Here is a 25,010-nt window from a genome sequence, read left to right on the forward strand (position 1 = left end):
CCATTTCTGATGTACGTGGATGTGTTGGTTTTGAATGTTGTTTTGTACGTTTAGCACCAGAAGCTGTTGCTTTTTTTGTTGGTGTTGTAGAAGCAGCAGTAACCGCAGTTGCTGCAACAGCTGTAGAATTTTCTTCGGCCATATTTTTTTACTTTATAAAAATAATGTATTTATTATAAATATTTAAATGATAAAATATAATAATTCTATCAAATAAAAAATAAAGGTTTTCAATTATATCATTATTCACAATAATATAAGTCCCTATGTAAGTCAAAGTACCATGTAGAAAACACATAAAAATTAAATAGTATTTCTAATTTACTGTCGTAGTAAACATGATTTATTTTTTCAATTTCTATAATATATAAAATAATAAATTATAAATTTAATAATAATATTTATTTTATAAATTAAAATATATTTAATTTTTTTATTAACAATTATTAATAAACATAGTTTAATATTAATTATTTCAATCATACAAAACAATAATATTTTTAAGGTAAACTTAAAAAGTATATATTTTTATTTTTTATTTAATATCGATTTATTATAAATTATTAGTATATAAATAATTAAAAAATTTAATATATAAATATATATATTATAGTATAAGATTTCATTTTTAGAAAAACTTTTTTTGTCAATAATGAAAACGTATTATTATGAAATGTGTTAATCGAACATTGACAAAATATATTTCATTAGAAAATACTTTTATTTATGCATTAATATCAATAATTAACTATTAAATTAATTTTTTCATAATTATATAAAGAAATTTTATACTGATATAAGTATTTATATATTATAATATTTATTTTAAATATAAAAAAATTTATGACAAAATATATTATTAGAGTATTTGTTGAGATTAATATAAGATTATTTTAAATAAGAATTAATTTATATAATTATTAAAATATTATTAATTTTATGTTATGTAATTTTAATAAAAATAAATAATAATAATAATAAATATACAAATTTTTTAACAATTTAAATTTTATATGATCTAAATAATTTTGTTAAGTACGATATGAGAAATCATTGTAAGCTTCGTTAAGAAACTTTGTAATATAAAATAATAATAATAATATTAAATATATAAATAAATAAAATAAATTTGATATATATTTTTAGTTCATTCTGTGTATAAATCAAAGGATACCGAATAATTGGTAACGGATGCGATATATTATAGTATCGAGTATTAAAACATAATATATAAATTTATCTTGTTATTCAAATTTTTTGTTACTTAACTTATGTATTTAGAAAATTTATAATATTATTTATATAATTGACATAAAATCTTATAAATTGAAATTTTATTAATATGTATCAAAAGAAGAGAGTAACGTATTGATATAATATCAAAGGATACTGATTATTTAAATAACGAATACGTCATATATTGTTTGTGTAACGAAGTTCACTTGGCCATCTAGTTTAAAATAACATTTTCAATAGAAAGTTTATATGCTTTTTTTTTTTTTTTTTCTTTAATTATTAAAAAAATAAATTGAAATTTAATTCAATCAAATTTTATAATAATTTTAAAAAAATTTTTCCTTTTAAAAAATATTTTGTGATGTTGTGATAATATGTATTAATACAAGTGCATCCTGATACTTTTATCTCTAGTAAAGGTATGAGTATCATGAACAGTTTTGTTATCTAATGATATTATTTTGATAATATTTTGTGTATATTCTTATAATATTTTGTCTAAATATCATCATAATACAATATTATTTTGATAATATTTTATGAATATTCTTATAATATGTTACCTAAATGTCATCATAATATGATGAATTATTTCCATAATAACATATAAAAAAAGAAAAAAAAAAAAGAATCATTAATTTATAATTATTTAAATTGATTCTTTAAAAAAATATTATAATATATTATTTATAAAAATAATTTTTACTCTTATTTTAAATAAATTTGTGGCCTTTTATTAAAAGGCCTATGATCGATGTATTATTATTATAAAAATTAATGCAATGTTTTTAATTTATGCTTTCTTTTCAGTTTTCTTTGGTAATAACACTGCTTGAATGTTTGGTAATACACCACCTTGAGCAATTGTTACACCAGATAATAATTTATTTAATTCTTCATCATTACGAATTGCCAATTGTAAATGACGTGGAATGATACGTGTTTTTTTGTTATCACGGGCAGCATTACCAGCTAACTCGAGAACTTCTGCAGCCAAATATTCCATAACAGCAGCCAAATATACTGGGGCACCAGCACCTACTCGTTCAGCATAATTTCCTTTTCGTAATAATCTGTGAATTCTTCCAACAGGAAATTGTAATCCTGCTCGGATTGATCTTGACTTTGCCTTTCCCTTTACTTTACCACCTTTACCTCGTCCAGACATAGCGAATAAATTTATTTAATTAATACTTTTTTTTGTAAATATAATCACACAGATGTGTACGTTACGGGGATTGTAACATAAATGTTTAAAATGTTATTTGGGTATTTTAATTTATAATATTTATAAAATATAAAACTTTAAAAATAAACCAATCACCTTATAGTATTATTTTCAGCCAATCAGAGAGTAGTATTCATTTTTATTGTTATATCCATCTTCGCGTATATAATACGCTAGTTGTATACACGACACGCTCATACATATACTGACTGGTGTTCTGTAACTATCTGTGTATATTAATTGTTTGTAACAATGCCACCAAAAACAAGTGGAAAAGCAGCAAAAAAAGCTGGCAAAGCTCAAAAAAATATATCAAAGAGTGATAAGAAAAAGAAGAGGAAGCGCAAGGAATCATATGCAATTTACATTTACAAAGTATTAAAACAAGTGCATCCTGATACTGGTATCTCTAGTAAAGCTATGAGTATCATGAACAGTTTTGTTAATGATATTTTTGAACGTATTGCTGCTGAAGCATCACGTTTAGCACATTATAATAAACGTTCAACAATCACAAGTCGGGAAATTCAAACCGCAGTTCGATTATTATTACCTGGTGAATTGGCAAAGCACGCTGTTAGTGAAGGTACTAAAGCTGTTACAAAATATACAAGTTCAAAATAAATAAATCGAAAATATTATTTAATTGATAACATAAAAATACATCAACATATAAAAACGGCTCTCTTTTTAAGAGAGCCATCAAATTTTTTAAATAAGAGTAAATTATTTTTATATATACAAAAAAATAAAATAAACAATTATTAATATCATATTTAATATAAAATTTTATATATTAATAGCTTGAATATATCTATTATTAGTATATCAATATTATTAATTTTAAATATAATAAAGGATATCGCGGAATATATATCGTAAATCAGTGTAATGCAAATGCATTACATTACCTTTATTATTTTCATTTTACATTTACTACTTGTTTATGTACGCTTATAATTATTAGAAAAATATTTTTAATAATTTTAAAAAATAAATGAAATAATAAAAATTTAATAATAAATTATTTATTGAAAGTATAAAAAATGGTATAGCAAAATCTTTATTTTCTTTGATTAAGGCGAAATGTTTTATTAGTTATAAATTCGATAATCTCCTATCGATACTTGTTACTCTTAACTTGTATATATAAAAAATATAATAGTATATTAATTTATAATAAAATTTTTTCAAAAATTCAATAAGTTATTGTAAAATAAAATAGATAATATACAAATTATAATTTATTATTGCAGATATATTACAATAAAAAAAAAAAATAAATAAAAATATTTGGTAATGTATGTTATAAACAAAATAATTTGTTGTAAACAAATTATATAATATGTTATATTTATTAACAAATTTATTTACTCTTATATAAATAAAATTAGTGGCTTCCCAAAAAGGAAAGCCTGTTTAAATTTATCGGATGTATTAAATATTCTTTAATAAATTTACTAAATATTTTAAGTAAATTATTATATTTTCTTAACCTCCAAAACCATACAAAGTACGACCTTGTCGTTTTAATGCATATACAACATCCATAGCTGTAACTGTTTTACGTTTTGCGTGTTCAGTATATGTAACAGCATCCCGAATAACATTTTCAAGGAATACTTTAAGTACACCACGTGTTTCTTCATAAATTAAACCAGAGATACGTTTTACTCCACCTCGTCGTGCTAAACGACGAATTGCAGGTTTTGTAATACCTTGGATATTATCACGCAAAACTTTTCTATGACGTTTTGCACCCCCTTTTCCAAGACCCTTTCCACCTTTTCCTCTGCCAGTCATTTTAATAAAAAATTATTTACAATATTTTAACGAACGGATAACACGTGTGTTAACCTCACAAGTATTGTAATGTATGTGAGCGCCGGTACAATTGTGCCTTTTTATATAAAGCATTAAAGATTTTTTAAGCCACGCCTATACAATTTGATTAGTCCATACTCTGATAGCTATCCAATAGGATATGACAACAAAAATTTTGAAATTTCATATAAATATAAATACAACACATTTATTTCGCATTTAAACATTTGACTTTGTAGTATCAAATTGTCGAATATAATTTTTAAAATTGTGTGTTTTTTTGTAAAAACATTATTATTTGAAAATGGCTAGAACCAAGCAAACTGCACGTAAATCAACTGGTGGTAAAGCACCAAGAAAACAATTAGCAACGAAAGCTGCACGTAAAAGTGCACCAGCAACTGGTGGAGTAAAAAAACCACACAGATATCGTCCTGGTACAGTAGCTTTACGAGAAATTCGTCGTTATCAAAAAAGTACTGAATTGTTAATTCGTAAATTACCATTCCAACGTTTAGTACGTGAAATTGCACAAGATTTTAAAACCGATTTACGTTTCCAAAGTTCAGCTGTTATGGCATTACAAGAAGCTAGTGAAGCCTATTTAGTAGGTTTATTTGAAGATACCAATTTATGCGCAATTCATGCAAAGCGTGTTACAATTATGCCTAAGGATATACAATTGGCAAGACGTATTCGTGGAGAACGTGCATAAGCGTTTTAAATGACAATTTAAAAAAAAAAAAACAAATAAGAAATATTTTCGGTCCTATATATAGGACCAACATATATTATTAAATAAGAGTATATTATTTTTATTAAAAAATATATATATATATATATATATATAAATTATTGAAATAAAATTAAACATTATTAAAATTTTGTTATAATTATAAGCGATTGCTATTTCTAAAAATAAATAAATTTCATAAAATTTATATTATTTTACATTCATTTGAAATATTAAAAAAACTTCTCGCTTTAAAGTAACCATGATATGAGTTATAAATGCAATAAAATTTTATACAAAAAATAATATTTATTTGTTGACGAATAATATAAAACGTTTACATTTCTAAATAACATATATTTATATATGGTGTGTAAAAAAAAAGAAAAGAAGAAAAATAATATATATTTTTAATATAAAAAGGCAACCGCACACAGTGTTCCCAAGCGGTCACCCATCCAAGTACTGACTGTGCCCAATGTTGCTTAACTTCGGTGATCGGACGAGAACCAAATTCAAATTCAAAAAACAGTTTATTAATCAACATTTAAAAATACAATACATTACATACATAACATATATTACAAAACTTTTATTTACTATTATAGGTTATTAGCCTTAAAAGGCTTTCATCCTAACTTATTTTTCTTTCATGCAGATTGCTGTGTCGCAATTATGCTTATGATATTTAATTTATTTGTTTGAGCAGGTATATGTTAAGTTAATTTTTGTTGATATGCTCTTTACAGGAAAATTTTTAAAAACCTGTTTTATGTTTTAGGCAATAGCTGTGGCAAACTTATATTGCCCATTGCCTATGTGTTTTTGCATGTAAAATTAGATTTAAAAAGAAAAGAAAAAAAGAAAAAATTTAATGCCTTGCGTGGGACTTGAACGCCTGCTTTCGGAGTGCCAGTCGGGAACGCTGGCACGACGCCACAGGCTCTTGTAAGGAATGGGTATTTTATCTTTATTATTTACTGTAAAATATTTTGTTATACATTATTTAAATATTTTGTATATATTTGTTTGTGTTTTTTGGTTAGTGAGTTTGACTTCACCATATTTTTGGTTAAGTAGCTGTTTTTAATCAACTTAGTGTAGAAAGAATGCGTTACATGTTTGGTATAGTCTTTGATTGTCGGTATGTCTGTCTCTCTATGTATGTCTTGTATTCTAGCGTATCTATCTTTGTTTAGTGTAAGTCGGAGGCATTTGTTCTGTATACGTTGCAGTCTTAGATATGTCGTGTCTGAAACGCTGTTCCACACAGGGGCTCCGTAGGTTATAGTTGGTCTTATTATTGCAGTGTATAACATTTTTTTATTTTTGGTGCTGAGTTTGCTGTATTTGTTCAGGAGTGGGTAAAGTTGTCGTATACACCCATTTCCTTTACTGATCAGGTGGTTGATATGTGGGACAAACGATAATGTTTTGTCAAGGTACACACCTAGGTACTTTACTTTGTGCTTGGCAGGGACTATGGCTACGCCGTCTACCTTAAGTGGATCGTAGATTTTGATATTTGTAAATTTTTTGCTAAAAATTATATGTTCAGTTTTGTTGTTATTTATTTTGATTTTCCAGTCCCTGGCAAACTTCAGTATCATATCCAGGTGTATTTGTAGTTGTTTTGTTGCCACCTGAGCATTAAAGGAGTGGGCGTACACGGCAGTGTCATCCGCGTATATCGCAGTTTTTGTTTTGGCAAATTTTGGGATATCATTAATAAAGTAGGTGAACAATATGGGCCCAAGTACCGATCCTTGTGGCACACCTGCTTTTGGGTGTCGGAGTTCCGATGTGCTGTTGTTTATTTTTACATAGAATCCCCTTCCTCTGAGGTAACTGTCCAGTAGTGCTATTAGCCATCTTGGGAAGTCATAATTTATTAGTTTGTAAATCAGTCCATCAATATATACCGTGTCAAAGGCTTTCTCAATATCCAGAAGGGCCATGGCCGTGACGTTACTTTTGTTAAAATGGACGAGAACCGGTGTTTTCAACGTGGTATGGCTGTTGCCAGTAATAAATGAAAATTTTTACAAATATATATTTTTCATAAATATCATTAATATTAAAGTATATTATTAAAATTTTCAATGAAGTAATCAATTTAAATATATACTTATTTATTATACCATATATTTTAAATAAAAATGCAACCGCACACAGTATTCTCAAGTGGCCACCCATCCGTGGTACTGACTGTGGCAAATGTTTCTAAACTATTATTTTATAAAATATTTATACAAAAAATAATTTACTCTTATCAAATATTAATTTGTGGCCTGTATTAAGGCCTATGTTATTTTCATTTTTTAGCAAAAATAATGAAATATTTCAATATATTATTAAAGTAACAGATCATTTCTTTTTTGGTGCTGCTTTTTTAATTTTTGTAGGAGATGATTTGGCAACAGAAGCTTTCTTAGCTTTTGGTGCTTTCGGTTTACGAGCAGGGCTACTTTTGGCAGCGGATTTTGTACTTTTTGCTGGTTTTGCTTTAACTGGTGCTTTTTTTGATGCCGCTGATGATTTTGCAGTAACTTTTTTAGCAGCAGTTGATGATGATGGAGTCGCTTTTTTTGCTTTAGGCTTTTTGGCTGCCAATGATGTAGTTGTGGCTTTCTTTTCTTTTGGTGCCCGTTTACTTTTAGCACTCTTTGCTGAACCTTTTGCTCCACTTTCTTTTTTGGATACTTTTGATTTAGCTGAAGAATTAGATGAAGCGGAAGCAGCCAATTTGAATGAACCAGATGCACCTTTACCTTTAGTTTGTACCAAGGCTCCCTCAGTTACAGCAGCTTTTAAATATTTTTTAATAAATGGTGAAATTTTATCAGAATCCACTTTATAATTTGCAGCTAAATATTTTTTAATTGCTTGTAATGATGAACCACCACGTTCTTTTAAATTTTTAATTGCGTTAACAACCATTTCTGATGTACGTGGATGTGTTGGTTTTGAATGTTGTTTTGTACGTTTAGCACCAGAAGCTGTTGCTTTTTTTGTTGGTGTTGTAGAAGCAGCAGTAACCGCAGTTGCTGCAACAGCTGTAGAATTTTCTTCGGCCATATTTTTTTACTTTATAAAAATAATGTATTTATTATAAATATTTAAATGATAAAATATAATAATTCTATCAAATAAAAAATAAAGGTTTTCAATTATATCATTATTCACAATAATATAAGTCCCTATGTAAGTCAAAGTACCATGTAGAAAACACATAAAAATTAAATAGTATTTCTAATTTACTGTCGTAGTAAACATGATTTATTTTTTCAATTTCTATAATATATAAAATAATAAATTATAAATTTAATAATAATATTTATTTTAAACAACATTCAAAACCAACACATCCACGTACATCAGAAATGGTTGTTAACGCAATTAAAAATTTAAAAGAACGTGGTGGTTCATCATTACAAGCAATTAAAAAATATTTAGCTGCAAATTATAAAGTGGATTCTGATAAAATTTCACCATTTATTAAAAAATATTTAAAAGCTGCTGTAACTGAGGGAGCCTTGGTACAAACTAAAGGTAAAGGTGCATCTGGTTCATTCAAATTGGCTGCTTCCGCTTCATCTAATTCTTCAGCTAAATCAAAAGTATCCAAAAAAGAAAGTGGAGCAAAAGGTTCAGCAAAGAGTGCTAAAAGTAAACGGGCACCAAAAGAAAAGAAAGCCACAACTACATCATTGGCAGCCAAAAAGCCTAAAGCAAAAAAAGCGACTCCATCATCATCAACTGCTGCTAAAAAAGTTACTGCAAAATCATCAGCGGCATCAAAAAAAGCACCAGTTAAAGCAAAACCAGCAAAAAGTACAAAATCCGCTGCCAAAAGTAGCCCTGCTCGTAAACCGAAAGCACCAAAAGCTAAGAAAGCTTCTGTTGCCAAATCATCTCCTACAAAAATTAAAAAAGCAGCACCAAAAAAGAAATGATCTGTTACTTTAATAATATATTGAAATATTTCATTATTTTTGCTAAAAAATGAAAATAACATAGGCCTTAATACAGGCCACAAATTAATATTTGATAAGAGTAAATTATTTTTTGTATAAATATTTTATAAAATAATAGTTTAGAAACATTTGCCACAGTCAGTACCACGGATGGGTGGCCACTTGAGAATACTGTGTGCGGTTGCATTTTTATTTAAAATATATGGTATAATAAATAAGTATATATTTAAATTGATTACTTCATTGAAAATTTTAATAATATACTTTAATATTAATGATATTTATGAAAAATATATATTTGTAAAAATTTTCATTTATTACTGGCAACAGCCATACCACGTTGAAAACACCGGTTCTCGTCCGATCACCGAAGTTAAGCAACATTGGGCACAGTCAGTACTTGGATGGGTGACCGCTTGGGAACACTGTGTGCGGTTGCCTTTTTATATTAAAAATATATATTATTTTTCTTCTTTTCTTTTTTTTTACACACCATATATAAATATATGTTATTTAGAAATGTAAACCTTTTATATTATTCGTCAACAAATAAATATTATTTTTTGTATAAAATTTTATTGCATTTATAACTCATATCATGGTTACTTTAAAGCGAGAAGTTTTTTTAATATTTCAAATGAATATAAAATAATATAAATTTTATGAAATTTATTTATTTTTAGAAATAGCAATCGCTTATAATTATAACAAAATTTTAATAATGTTTAATTTTATTTCAATAATTTATATATATATATATATATATATATATATATTTTTTAATAAAAATAATATACTCTTATTTAATAATATATGTTGGTCCTATATATAGGACCGAAAATATTTCTTATTTGTTTTTTTTTTTTTAAATTGTCATTTAAAACGCTTATGCACGTTCTCCACGAATACGTCTTGCCAATTGTATATCCTTAGGCATAATTGTAACACGCTTTGCATGAATTGCGCATAAATTGGTATCTTCAAATAAACCTACTAAATAGGCTTCACTAGCTTCTTGTAATGCCATAACAGCTGAACTTTGGAAACGTAAATCGGTTTTAAAATCTTGTGCAATTTCACGTACTAAACGTTGGAATGGTAATTTACGAATTAACAATTCAGTACTTTTTTGATAACGACGAATTTCTCGTAAAGCTACTGTACCAGGACGATATCTGTGTGGTTTTTTTACTCCACCAGTTGCTGGTGCACTTTTACGTGCAGCTTTCGTTGCTAATTGTTTTCTTGGTGCTTTACCACCAGTTGATTTACGTGCAGTTTGCTTGGTTCTAGCCATTTTCAAATAATAATGTTTTTACAAAAAAACACACAATTTTAAAAATTATATTCGACAATTTGATACTACAAAGTCAAATGTTTAAATGCGAAATAAATGTGTTGTATTTATATTTATATGAAATTTCAAAATTTTTGTTGTCATATCCTATTGGATAGCTATCAGAGTATGGACTAATCAAATTGTATAGGCGTGGCTTAAAAAATCTTTAATGCTTTATATAAAAAGGCACAATTGTACCGGCGCTCACATACATTACAATACTTGTGAGGTTAACACACGTGTTATCCGTTCGTTAAAATATTGTAAATAATTTTTTATTAAAATGACTGGCAGAGGAAAAGGTGGAAAGGGTCTTGGAAAAGGGGGTGCAAAACGTCATAGAAAAGTTTTGCGTGATAATATCCAAGGTATTACAAAACCTGCAATTCGTCGTTTAGCACGACGAGGTGGAGTAAAACGTATCTCTGGTTTAATTTATGAAGAAACACGTGGTGTACTTAAAGTATTCCTTGAAAATGTTATTCGGGATGCTGTTACATATACTGAACACGCAAAACGTAAAACAGTTACAGCTATGGATGTTGTATATGCATTAAAACGACAAGGTCGTACTTTGTATGGTTTTGGAGGTTAAGAAAATATAATAATTTACTTAAAATATTTAGTAAATTTATTAAAGAATATTTAATACATCCGATAAATTTAAACAGGCTTTCCTTTTTGGGAAGCCACTAATTTTATTTATATAAGAGTAAATAAATTTGTTAATAAATATAACATATTATATAATTTGTTTACAACAAATTATTTTGTTTATAACATACATTACCAAATATTTTTATTTATTTTTTTTTTTTATTGTAATATATCTGCAATAATAACTTATAATTTGTATATTATCTATTTTATTTTACAATAACTTATTGAATTTTTGAAAAAATTTTATTATAAATTAATATACTATTATATTTTTTATATATACAAGTTAAGAGTAACAAGTATCGATAGGAGATTATCGAATTTATAACTAATAAAACATTTCGCCTTAATCAAAGAAAATAAAGATTTTGCTATACCATTTTTTATACTTTCAATAAATAATTTATTATTAAATTTTTATTATTTCATTTATTTTTTAAAATTATTAAAAATATTTTTCTAATAATTATAAGCGTACATAAACAAGTAGTAAATGTAAAATGAAAATAATAAAGGTAATGTAATGCATTTGCATTACACTGATTTACGTTATATATTCCGCGATATCCTTTATTATATTTAAAATTAATAATATTGATATACTAATAATAGATATATTCAAGCTATTAATATATAAAATTTTATATTAAATATGATATTAATAATTGTTTATTTTATTTTTTTGTATATATAAAAATAATTTACTCTTATTTAAAAAATTTGATGGCTCTCTTAAAAAGAGAGCCATTTTTATATGTTGATGTATTTTTATGTTATCAATTAAATAATATTTTCGATTTATTTATTTTGAACTTGTATATTTTGTAACAGCTTTAGTACCTTCACTAACAGCGTGCTTTGCCAATTCACCAGGTAATAATAATCGAACTGCGGTTTGAATTTCCCGACTTGTGATTGTTGAACGTTTATTATAATGTGCTAAACGTGATGCTTCAGCAGCAATACGTTCAAAAATATCATTAACAAAACTGTTCATGATACTCATAGCTTTACTAGAGATACCAGTATCAGGATGCACTTGTTTTAATACTTTGTAAATGTAAATTGCATATGATTCCTTGCGCTTCCTCTTCTTTTTCTTATCACTCTTTGATATATTTTTTTGAGCTTTGCCAGCTTTTTTTGCTGCTTTTCCACTTGTTTTTGGTGGCATTGTTACAAACAATTAATATACACAGATAGTTACAGAACACCAGTCAGTATATGTATGAGCGTGTCGTGTATACAACTAGCGTATTATATACGCGAAGATGGATATAACAATAAAAATGAATACTACTCTCTGATTGGCTGAAAATAATACTATAAGGTGATTGGTTTATTTTTAAAGTTTTATATTTTATAAATATTATAAATTAAAATACCCAAATAACATTTTAAACATTTATGTTACAATCCCCGTAACGTACACATCTGTGTGATTATATTTACAAAAAAAAGTATTAATTAAATAAATTTATTCGCTATGTCTGGACGAGGTAAAGGTGGTAAAGTAAAGGGAAAGGCAAAGTCAAGATCAAGCCGAGCAGGATTACAATTTCCTGTTGGAAGAATTCACAGATTATTACGAAAAGGAAATTATGCTGAACGAGTAGGTGCTGGTGCCCCAGTATATTTGGCTGCTGTTATGGAATATTTGGCTGCAGAAGTTCTCGAGTTAGCTGGTAATGCTGCCCGTGATAACAAAAAAACACGTATCATTCCACGTCATTTACAATTGGCAATTCGTAATGATGAAGAATTAAATAAATTATTATCTGGTGTAACAATTGCTCAAGGTGGTGTATTACCAAACATTCAAGCAGTGTTATTACCAAAGAAAACTGAAAAGAAAGCATAAATTAAAAACATTGCATTAATTTTTATAATAATAATACATCGATCATAGGCCTTTTAATAAAAGGCCACAAATTTATTTAAAATAAGAGTAAAAATTATTTTTATAAATAATATATTATAATATTTTTTTAAAGAATCAATTTAAATAATTATAAATTAATGATTCTTTTTTTTCTTTTCTTTTTTTATATGTTATTATGGAAATAATTCATCATATTATGATGACATTTAGGTAACATATTATAAGAATATTCATAAAATATTATCAAAATAATATTGTATTATGATGATATTTAGACAAAATATTATAAGAATATACACAAAATATTATCAAAATAATATCATTAGATAACAAAACTGTTCATGATACTCATACCTTTACTAGAGATAAAAGTATCAGGATGCACTTGTATTAATACATATTATCACAACATCACAAAATATTTTTTAAAAGGAAAAATTTTTTTAAAATTATTATAAAATTTGATTGAATTAAATTTCAATTTATTTTTTTAATAATTAAAGAAAAAAAAAAAAAAAGCATATAAACTTTCTATTGAAAATGTTATTTTAAACTAGATGGCCAAGTGAACTTCGTTACACAAACAATATATGACGTATTCGTTATTTAAATAATCAGTATCCTTTGATATTATATCAATACGTTACTCTCTTCTTTTGATACATATTAATAAAATTTCAATTTATAAGATTTTATGTCAATTATATAAATAATATTATAAATTTTCTAAATACATAAGTTAAGTAACAAAAAATTTGAATAACAAGATAAATTTATATATTATGTTTTAATACTCGATACTATAATATATCGCATCCGTTACCAATTATTCGGTATCCTTTGATTTATACACAGAATGAACTAAAAATATATATCAAATTTATTTTATTTATTTATATATTTAATATTATTATTATTATTTTATATTACAAAGTTTCTTAACGAAGCTTACAATGATTTCTCATATCGTACTTAACAAAATTATTTAGATCATATAAAATTTAAATTGTTAAAAAATTTGTATATTTATTATTATTATTATTTATTTTTATTAAAATTACATAACATAAAATTAATAATATTTTAATAATTATATAAATTAATTCTTATTTAAAATAATCTTATATTAATCTCAACAAATACTCTAATAATATATTTTGTCATAAATTTTTTTATATTTAAAATAAATATTATAATATATAAATACTTATATCAGTATAAAATTTCTTTATATAATTATGAAAAAATTAATTTAATAGTTAATTATTGATATTAATGCATAAATAAAAGTATTTTCTAATGAAATATATTTTGTCAATGTTCGATTAACACATTTCATAATAATACGTTTTCATTATTGACAAAAAAAGTTTTTCTAAAAATGAAATCTTATACTATAATATATATATTTATATATTAAATTTTTTAATTATTTATATACTAATAATTTATAATAAATCGATATTAAATAAAAAATAAAAATATATACTTTTTAAGTTTACCTTAAAAATATTATTGTTTTGTATGATTGAAATAATTAATATTAAACTATGTTTATTAATAATTGTTAATAAAAAAATTAAATATATTTTAATTTATAAAATAAATATTATTATTAAATTTATAATTTATTATTTTATATATTATAGAAATTGAAAAAATAAATCATGTTTACTACGACAGTAAATTAGAAATACTATTTAATTTTTATGTGTTTTCTACATGGTACTTTGACTTACATAGGGACTTATATTATTGTGAATAATGATATAATTGAAAACCTTTATTTTTTATTTGATAGAATTATTATATTTTATCATTTAAATATTTATAATAAATACATTATTTTTATAAAGTAAAAAAATATGGCCGAAGAAAATTCTACAGCTGTTGCAGCAACTGCGGTTACTGCTGCTTCTACAACACCAACAAAAAAAGCAACAGCTTCTGGTGCTAAACGTACAAAACAACATTCAAAACCAACACATCCACGTACATCAGAAATGGTTGTTAACGCAATTAAAAATTTAAAAGAACGTGGTGGTTCATCATTACAAGCAATTAAAAAATATTTAGCTGCAAATTATAAAGTGGATTCTGATAAAATTTCACCATTTATTAAAAAATATTTAAAAGCTGCTGTAACTGAGGGAGCCTTGGTACAAACTAAAGGTAAAGGTGCATCTGGTTCATTCAAATTGGCTGCTTCCGCTTCATCTAATTCTTCAGCTAAATCAAAAGTATCCAAAAAAGAAAGTGGAGCAAAAGGTTCAGCAAAGAGTGCTAAAAGTAAACGGGCACCAAAAGAAAAGAAAGCCACAACTACATCATTGGCAGCCAAAAAGCCTAAAGCAAAAAAAGCGACTCCATCATCATCAACTGCTGCTAAAAAAGTTACTGCAAAATCATCAGCGGCATCAAAAAAAGCACCAGTTAAAGCAAAACCAGCAAAAAGTACAAAATCCGCTGCCAAAAGTAGCCCTGCTCGTAAACCGAAAGCACCAAAAGCTAAGAAAGCTTCTGTTGCCAAATCATCTCCTACAAAAATTAAAAAAGCAGCACCAAAAAAGAAATGATCTGTTACTTTAATAATATATTGAAATATTTCATTATTTTTGCTAAAAAATGAAAATAACATAGGCCTTAATACAGGCCACAAATTAATATTTGATAAGAGTAAATTATTTTTTGTATAAATATTTTATAAAATAATAGTTTAGAAACATTTGCCACAGTCAGTACCACGGATGGGTGGCCACTTGAGAATACTGTGTGCGGTTGCATTTTTATTTAAAATATATGGTATAATAAATAAGTATATATTTAAATTGATTACTTCATTGAAAATTTTAATAATATACTTTAATATTAATGATATTTATGAAAAATATATATTTGTAAAAATTTTCATTTATTACTGGCAACAGCCATACCACGTTGAAAACACCGGTTCTCGTCCGATCACCGAAGTTAAGCAACATTGGGCACAGTCAGTACTTGGATGGGTGACCGCTTGGGAACACTGTGTGCGGTTGCCTTTTTATATTAAAAATATATATTATTTTTCTTCTTTTCTTTTTTTTTACACACCATATATAAATATATGTTATTTAGAAATGTAAACCTTTTATATTATTCGTCAACAAATAAATATTATTTTTTGTATAAAATTTTATTGCATTTATAACTCATATCATGGTTACTTTAAAGCGAGAAGTTTTTTTAATATTTCAAATGAATATAAAATAATATAAATTTTATGAAATTTATTTATTTTTAGAAATAGCAATCGCTTATAATTATAACAAAATTTTAATAATGTTTAATTTTATTTCAATAATTTATATATATATATATATATATATATTTTTTAATAAAAATAATATACTCTTATTTAATAATATATGTTGGTCCTATATATAGGACCGAAAATATTTCTTATTTGTTTTTTTTTTTTTAAATTGTCATTTAAAACGCTTATGCACGTTCTCCACGAATACGTCTTGCCAATTGTATATCCTTAGGCATAATTGTAACACGCTTTGCATGAATTGCGCATAAATTGGTATCTTCAAATAAACCTACTAAATAGGCTTCACTAGCTTATATCTGGATAAGGGCATGTCGTTTGTGCCTCAAATAAACCACCTGGTGGCCAAGGGTCACGGGGTAGTGCGTACACTGTATCCATTGCTTAACAGGTACAGTGCACTAACGCTAAAAACAAAAAAGTTGCTGTACGATGCAATAATAAAACCAGTTATAACAAACGCAGCACCGGTCTGGTGCAGTGCATCCAAAACGCAATTTATTAAACTACAACGAATTCAAAATAAATGCCTTAGACTAGTAGCAAACGCAGACAGACTCATCACAATCAAAAAATTACACAGCACAACCGACGCAAAAACAATAAAAGAAGTAATCAAAACTATGTCAGAAAAATTTTACAAACATCAAATACACAAAAGCAATCTGACAAAAAATATGATAATAGACCTGCCAGCACCAGCAAAACATAAATTAATATATCACACGCTGGAACCCGGACTGCAATAAAATATAAAAATAAAATAAAAACAACACGACCTACCACAACATAGCAATAAAATACAACAACAGCCTATACTGACAAGTCAGTTTAATATATAAACAGTTTTTTTACCAACTTTTTCTGTAGCAAACAAACAATAAATAAAAATAAAGTAACTCAAAACCTAACCACCCCCAAATCCTCCAAACTAATAAAAGCCATGCAAATCCAAAACAAATTTAGGATGAAAGCGCAAGCTAATAACCTAGAATTTTAAAGGGGGTGCAAAACGTCATAGAAAAGTTTTGCGTGATAATATCCAAGGTATTACAAAACCTGCAATTCGTCGTTTAGCACGACGAGGTGGAGTAAAACGTATCTCTGGTTTAATTTATGAAGAAACACGTGGTGTACTTAAAGTATTCCTTGAAAATGTTATTCGGGATGCTGTTACATATACTGAACACGCAAAACGTAAAACAGTTACAGCTATGGATGTTGTATATGCATTAAAACGACAAGGTCGTACTTTGTATGGTTTTGGAGGTTAAGAAAATATAATAATTTACTTAAAATATTTAGTAAATTTATTAAAGAATATTTAATACATCCGATAAATTTAAACAGGCTTTCCTTTTTGGGAAGCCACTAATTTTATTTATATAAGAGTAAATAAATTTGTTAATAAATATAACATATTATATAATTTGTTTACAACAAATTATTTTGTTTATAACATACATTACCAAATATTTTTATTTATTTTTTTTTTTTATTGTAATATATCTGCAATAATAACTTATAATTTGTATATTATCTATTTTATTTTACAATAACTTATTGAATTTTTGAAAAAATTTTATTATAAATTAATATACTATTATATTTTTTATATATACAAGTTAAGAGTAACAAGTATCGATAGGAGATTATCGAATTTATAACTAATAAAACATTTCGCCTTAATCAAAGAAAATAAAGATTTTGCTATACCATTTTTTATACTTTCAATAAATAATTTATTATTAAATTTTTATTATTTCATTTATTTTTTAAAATTATTAAAAATATTTTTCTAATAATTATAAGCGTACATAAACAAGTAGTAAATGTAAAATGAAAATAATAAAGGTAATGTAATGCATTTGCATTACACTGATTTACGATATATATTCCGCGATATCCTTTATTATATTTAAAATTAATAATATTGATATACTAATAATAGATATATTCAAGCTATTAATATATAAAATTTTATATTAAATATGATATTAATAATTGTTTATTTTATTTTTTTGTATATATAAAAATAATTTACTCTTATTTAAAAAATTTGATGGCTCTCTTAAAAAGAGAGCCATTTTTATATGTTGATGTATTTTTATGTTATCAATTAAATAATATTTTCGATTTATTTATTTTGAACTTGTATATTTTGTAACAGCTTTAGTACCTTCACTAACAGCGTGCTTTGCCAATTCACCAGGTAATAATAATCGAACTGCGGTTTGAATTTCCCGACTTGTGATTGTTGAACGTTTATTATAATGTGCTAAACGTGATGCTTCAGCAGCAATACGTTCAAAAATATCATTAACAAAACTGTTCATGATACTCATAGCTTTACTAGAGATACCAGTATCAGGTTGCACTTGTTTTAATACTTTGTAAATGTAAATTGCATATGATTCCTTGCGCTTCCTCTTCTTTTTCTTATCACTCTTTGATATATTTTTTTGAGCTTTGCCAGCTCTTTTTGCTGCTTTTCCACTTGTTTTTGGTGGCATTGTTACAAACAATTAATATACACAGATAGTTACAGAACACCAGTCAGTATATGTATGAGCGTGTCGTGTATACAACTAGCGTATTATATACGCGAAGATGGATATAACAATAAAAATGAATACTACTCTCTGATTGGCTGAAAATAATACTATAAGGTGATTGGTTTATTTTTAAAGTTTTATATTTTATAAATATTATAAATTAAAATACCCAAATAACATTTTAAACATTTATGTTACAATCCCCGTAACGTACACATCTGTGTGATTATATTTACAAAAAAAAGTATTAATTAAATAAATTTATTCGCTATGTCTGGACGAGGTAAAGGTGGTAAAGTAAAGGGAAAGGCAAAGTCAAGATCAAGCCGAGCAGGATTACAATTTCCTGTTGGAAGAATTCACAGATTATTACGAAAAGGAAATTATGCTGAACGAGTAGGTGCTGGTGCCCCAGTATATTTGGCTGCTGTTATGGAATATTTGGCTGCAGAAGTTCTCGAGTTAGCTGGTAATGCTGCCCGTGATAACAAAAAAACACGTATCATTCCACGTCATTTACAATTGGCAATTCGTAATGATGAAGAATTAAATAAATTATTATCTGGTGTAACAATTGCTCAAGGTGGTGTATTACCAAACATTCAAGCAGTGTTATTACCAAAGAAAACTGAAAAGAAAGCATAAATTAAAAACATTGCATTAATTTTTATAATAATAATACATCGATCATAGGCCTTTTAATAAAAGGCCACAAATTTATTTAAAATAAGAGTAAAAATTATTTTTATAAATAATATATTATAATATTTTTTTAAAGAATCAATTTAAATAATTATAAATTAATGATTCTTTTTTTTCTTTTCTTTTTTTATATGTTATTATGGAAATAATTCATCATATTATGATGACATTTAGGTAACATATTATAAGAATATTCATAAAATATTATCAAAATAATATTGTATTATGATGATATTTAGACAAAATATTATAAGAATATACACAAAATATTATCAAAATAATATCATTAGATAACAAAACTGTTCATGATACTCATACCTTTACTAGAGATAAAAGTATCAGGATGCACTTGTATTAATACATATTATCACAACATCACAAAATATTTTTTAAAAGGAAAAATTTTTTTAAAATTATTATAAAATTTGATTGAATTAAATTTCAATTTATTTTTTTAATAATTAAAGAAAAAAAAAAAAAAAGCATATAAACTTTCTATTGAAAATGTTATTTTAAACTAGATGGCCAAATGAACTTCGTTACACAAACAATATATGACGTATTCGTTATTTAAATAATCAGTATCCTTTGATATTATATCAATACGTTACTCTCTTCTTTTGATACATATTAATAAAATTTCAATTTATAAGATTTTATGTCAATTATATAAATAATATTATAAATTTTCTAAATACATAAGTTAAGTAACAAAAAATTTGAATAACAAGATAAATTTATATATTATGTTTTAATACTCGATACTATAATATATCGCATCCGTTACCAATTATTCGGTATCCTTTGATTTATACACAGAATGAACTAAAAATATATATCAAATTTATTTTATTTATTTATATATTTAATATTATTATTATTATTTTATATTACAAAGTTTCTTAACGAAGCTTACAATGATTTCTCATATCGTACTTAACAAAATTATTTAGATCATATAAAATTTAAATTGTTAAAAAATTTGTATATTTATTATTATTATTATTTATTTTTATTAAAATTACATAACATAAAATTAATAATATTTTAATAATTATATAAATTAATTCTTATTTAAAATAATCTTATATTAATCTCAACAAATACTCTAATAATATATTTTGTCATAAATTTTTTTATATTTAAAATAAATATTATAATATATAAATACTTATATCAGTATAAAATTTCTTTATATAATTATGAAAAAATTAATTTAATAGTTAATTATTGATATTAATGCATAAATAAAAGTATTTTCTAATGAAATATATTTTGTCAATGTTCGATTAACACATTTCATAATAATACGTTTTCATTATTGACAAAAAAAGTTTTTCTAAAAATGAAATCTTATACTATAATATATATATTTATATATTAAATTTTTTAATTATTTATATACTAATAATTTATAATAAATCGATATTAAATAAAAAATAAAAATATATACTTTTTAAGTTTACCTTAAAAATATTATTGTTTTGTATGATTGAAATAATTAATATTAAACTATGTTTATTAATAATTGTTAATAAAAAAATTAAATATATTTTAATTTATAAAATAAATATTATTATTAAATTTATAATTTATTATTTTATATATTATAGAAATTGAAAAAATAAATCATGTTTACTACGACAGTAAATTAGAAATACTATTTAATTTTTATGTGTTTTCTACATGGTACTTTGACTTACATAGGGACTTATATTATTGTGAATAATGATATAATTGAAAACCTTTATTTTTTATTTGATAGAATTATTATATTTTATCATTTAAATATTTATAATAAATACATTATTTTTATAAAGTAAAAAAATATGGCCGAAGAAAATTCTACAGCTGTTGCAGCAACTGCGGTTACTGCTGCTTCTACAACACCAACAAAAAAAGCAACAGCTTCTGGTGCTAAACGTACAAAACAACATTCAAAACCAACACATCCACGTACATCAGAAATGGTTGTTAACGCAATTAAAAATTTAAAAGAACGTGGTGGTTCATCATTACAAGCAATTAAAAAATATTTAGCTGCAAATTATAAAGTGGATTCTGATAAAATTTCACCATTTATTAAAAAATATTTAAAAGCTGCTGTAACTGAGGGAGCCTTGGTACAAACTAAAGGTAAAGGTGCATCTGGTTCATTCAAATTGGCTGCTTCCGCTTCATCTAATTCTTCAGCTAAATCAAAAGTATCCAAAAAAGAAAGTGGAGCAAAAGGTTCAGCAAAGAGTGCTAAAAGTAAACGGGCACCAAAAGAAAAGAAAGCCACAACTACATCATTGGCAGCCAAAAAGCCTAAAGCAAAAAAAGCGACTCCATCATCATCAACTGCTGCTAAAAAAGTTACTGCAAAATCATCAGCGGCATCAAAAAAAGCACCAGTTAAAGCAAAACCAGCAAAAAGTACAAAATCCGCTGCCAAAAGTAGCCCTGCTCGTAAACCGAAAGCACCAAAAGCTAAGAAAGCTTCTGTTGCCAAATCATCTCCTACAAAAATTAAAAAAGCAGCACCAAAAAAGAAATGATCTGTTACTTTAATAATATATTGAAATATTTCATTATTTTTGCTAAAAAATGAAAATAACATAGGCCTTAATACAGGCCACAAATTAATATTTGATAAGAGTAAATTATTTTTTGTATAAATATTTTATAAAATAATAGTTTAGAAACATTTGCCACAGTCAGTACCACGGATGGGTGGCCACTTGAGAATACTGTGTGCGGTTGCATTTTTATTTAAAATATATGGTATAATAAATAAGTTTATATTTAAATTGATTACTTCATTGAAAATTTTAATAATAGACTTTAATATTAATGATATTTATGAAAAATATATATTTGTAAAAATTTTCATTTATTACTGGCAACAGCCATACCACGTTGAAAACACCGGTTCTCGTCCGATCACCGAAGTTAAGCAACATTGGGCACAGTCAGTACTTGGATGGGTGACCGCTTGGGAACACTGTGTGCGGTTGCCTTTTTATATTAAAAATATATATTATTTTTCTTCTTTTCTTTTTTTTTACACACCATATATAAATATATGTTATTTAGAAATGTAAACCTTTTATATTATTCGTCAACAAATAAATATTATTTTTTGTATAAAATTTTATTGCATTTATAACTCATATCATGGTTACTTTAAAGCGAGAAGTTTTTTTAATATTTCAAATGAATATAAAATAATATAAATTTTATGAAATTTATTTATTTTTAGAAATAGCAATCGCTTATAATTATAACAAAATTTTAATAATGTTTAATTTTATTTCAATAATTTATATATATATATATATATATATATATTTTTTAATAAAAATAATATACTCTTATTTAATAATATATGTTGGTCCTATATATAGGACCGAAAATATTTCTTATTTGTTTTTTTTTTTTTAAATTGTCATTTAAAACGCTTATGCACGTTCTCCACGAATACGTCTTGCCAATTGTATATCCTTAGGCATAATTGTAACACGCTTTGCATGAATTGCGCATAAATTGGTATCTTCAAATAAACCTACTAAATAGGCTTCACTAGCTTATATCTGGATAAGGGCATGTCGTTTGTGCCTCAAATAAACCACCTGGTGGCCAAGGGTCACGGGGTAGTGCGTACACTGTATCCATTGCTTAACAGGTACAGTGCACTAACGCTAAAAACAAAAAAGTTGCTGTACGATGCAATAATAAAACCAGTTATAACAAACGCAGCACCGGTCTGGTGCAGTGCATCCAAAACGCAATTTATTAAACTACAACGAATTCAAAATAAATGCCTTAGACTAGTAGCAAACGCAGACAGACTCATAGCTTTCGTTGCTAATTGTTTTCTTGGTGCTTTACCACCAGTTGATTTACGTGCAGTTTGCTTGGTTCTAGCCATTTTCAAATAATAATGTTTTTACAAAAAAACACACAATTTTAAAAATTATATTCGACAATTTGATACTACAAAGTCAAATGTTTAAATGCGAAATAAATGTGTTGTATTTATATTTATATGAAATTTCAAAATTTTTGTTGTCATATCCTATTGGATAGCTATCAGAGTATGGACTAATCAAATTGTATAGGCGTGGCTTAAAAAATCTTTAATGCTTTATATAAAAAGGCACAATTGTACCGGCGCTCACATACATTACAATACTTGTGAGGTTAACACACGTGTTATCCGTTCGTTAAAATATTGTAAATAATTTTTTATTAAAATGACTGGCAGAGGAAAAGGTGGAAAGGGTCTTGGAAAAGGGGGTGCAAAACGTCATAGAAAAGTTTTGCGTGATAATATCCAAGGTATTACAAAACCTGCAATTCGTCGTTTAGCACGACGAGGTGGAGTAAAACGTATCTCTGGTTTAATTTATGAAGAAACACGTGGTGTACTTAAAGTATTCCTTGAAAATGTTATTCGGGATGCTGTTACATATACTGAACACGCAAAACGTAAAACAGTTACAGCTATGGATGTTGTATATGCATTAAAACGACAAGGTCGTACTTTGTATGGTTTTGGAGGTTAAGAAAATATAATAATTTACTTAAAATATTTAGTAAATTTATTAAAGAATATTTAATACATCCGATAAATTTAAACAGGCTTTCCTTTTTGGGAAGCCACTAATTTTATTTATATAAGAGTAAATAAATTTGTTAATAAATATAACATATTATATAATTTGTTTACAACAAATTATTTTGTTTATAACATACATTACCAAATATTTTTATTTATTTTTTTTTTTTATTGTAATATATCTGCAATAATAACTTATAATTTGTATATTATCTATTTTATTTTACAATAACTTATTGAATTTTTGAAAAAATTTTATTATAAATTAATATACTATTATATTTTTTATATATACAAGTTAAGAGTAACAAGTATCGATAGGAGATTATCGAATTTATAACTAATAAAACATTTCGCCTTAATCAAAGAAAATAAAGATTTTGCTATACCATTTTTTATACTTTCAATAAATAATTTATTATTAAATTTTTATTATTTCATTTATTTTTTAAAATTATTAAAAATATTTTTCTAATAATTATAAGCGTACATAAACAAGTAGTAAATGTAAAATGAAAATAATAAAGGTAATGTAATGCATTTGCATTACACTGATTTACGATATATATTCCGCGATATCCTTTATTATATTTAAAATTAATAATATTGATATACTAATAATAGATATATTCAAGCTATTAATATATAAAATTTTATATTAAATATGATATTAATAATTGTTTATTTTATTTTTTTGTATATATAAAAATAATTTACTCTTATTTAAAAAATTTGATGGCTCTCTTAAAAAGAGAGCCGTTTTTATATGTTGATGTATTTTTATGTTATCAATTAAATAATATTTTCGATTTATTTATTTTGAACTTGTATATTTTGTAACAGCTTTAGTACCTTCACTAACAGCGTGCTTTGCCAATTCACCAGGTAATAATAATCGAACTGCGGTTTGAATTTCCCGACTTGTGATTGTTGAACGTTTATTATAATGTGCTAAACGTGA

At 25.3% G+C, this 25,010-nt stretch overlaps 3 non-coding genes across 3 annotated transcripts; all 3 read left to right on the forward strand.

Annotated features, from left to right (window-relative positions):
• The first annotated feature begins 9,320 nt into the window (after nt 1-9,320).
• LOC123303496 lies at nt 9,321-9,439 on the forward strand. Its single transcript, XR_006535613.1, has one exon. It is a non-coding gene; the product is annotated as a 5S ribosomal RNA (ribosomal RNA).
• Nucleotides 9,440-15,798: 6,359 nt separating this feature from the next.
• LOC123303498 lies at nt 15,799-15,917 on the forward strand. The gene has a single exon (XR_006535615.1). It is a non-coding gene; the product is annotated as a 5S ribosomal RNA (ribosomal RNA).
• A 6,412-nt stretch (nt 15,918-22,329) lies between these two features.
• On the forward strand, nt 22,330-22,448 carry LOC123303499. The gene has a single exon (XR_006535616.1). It is a non-coding gene; the product is annotated as a 5S ribosomal RNA (ribosomal RNA).
• Nucleotides 22,449-25,010: the final 2,562 nt, after the last annotated feature.

The sequence above is a fragment of the Chrysoperla carnea genome (genome assembly GCF_905475395.1).
Source record: "Chrysoperla carnea chromosome X unlocalized genomic scaffold, inChrCarn1.1 SUPER_X_unloc_1, whole genome shotgun sequence".
NCBI classification, from domain to species: domain Eukaryota; kingdom Metazoa; phylum Arthropoda; class Insecta; order Neuroptera; family Chrysopidae; genus Chrysoperla; species Chrysoperla carnea.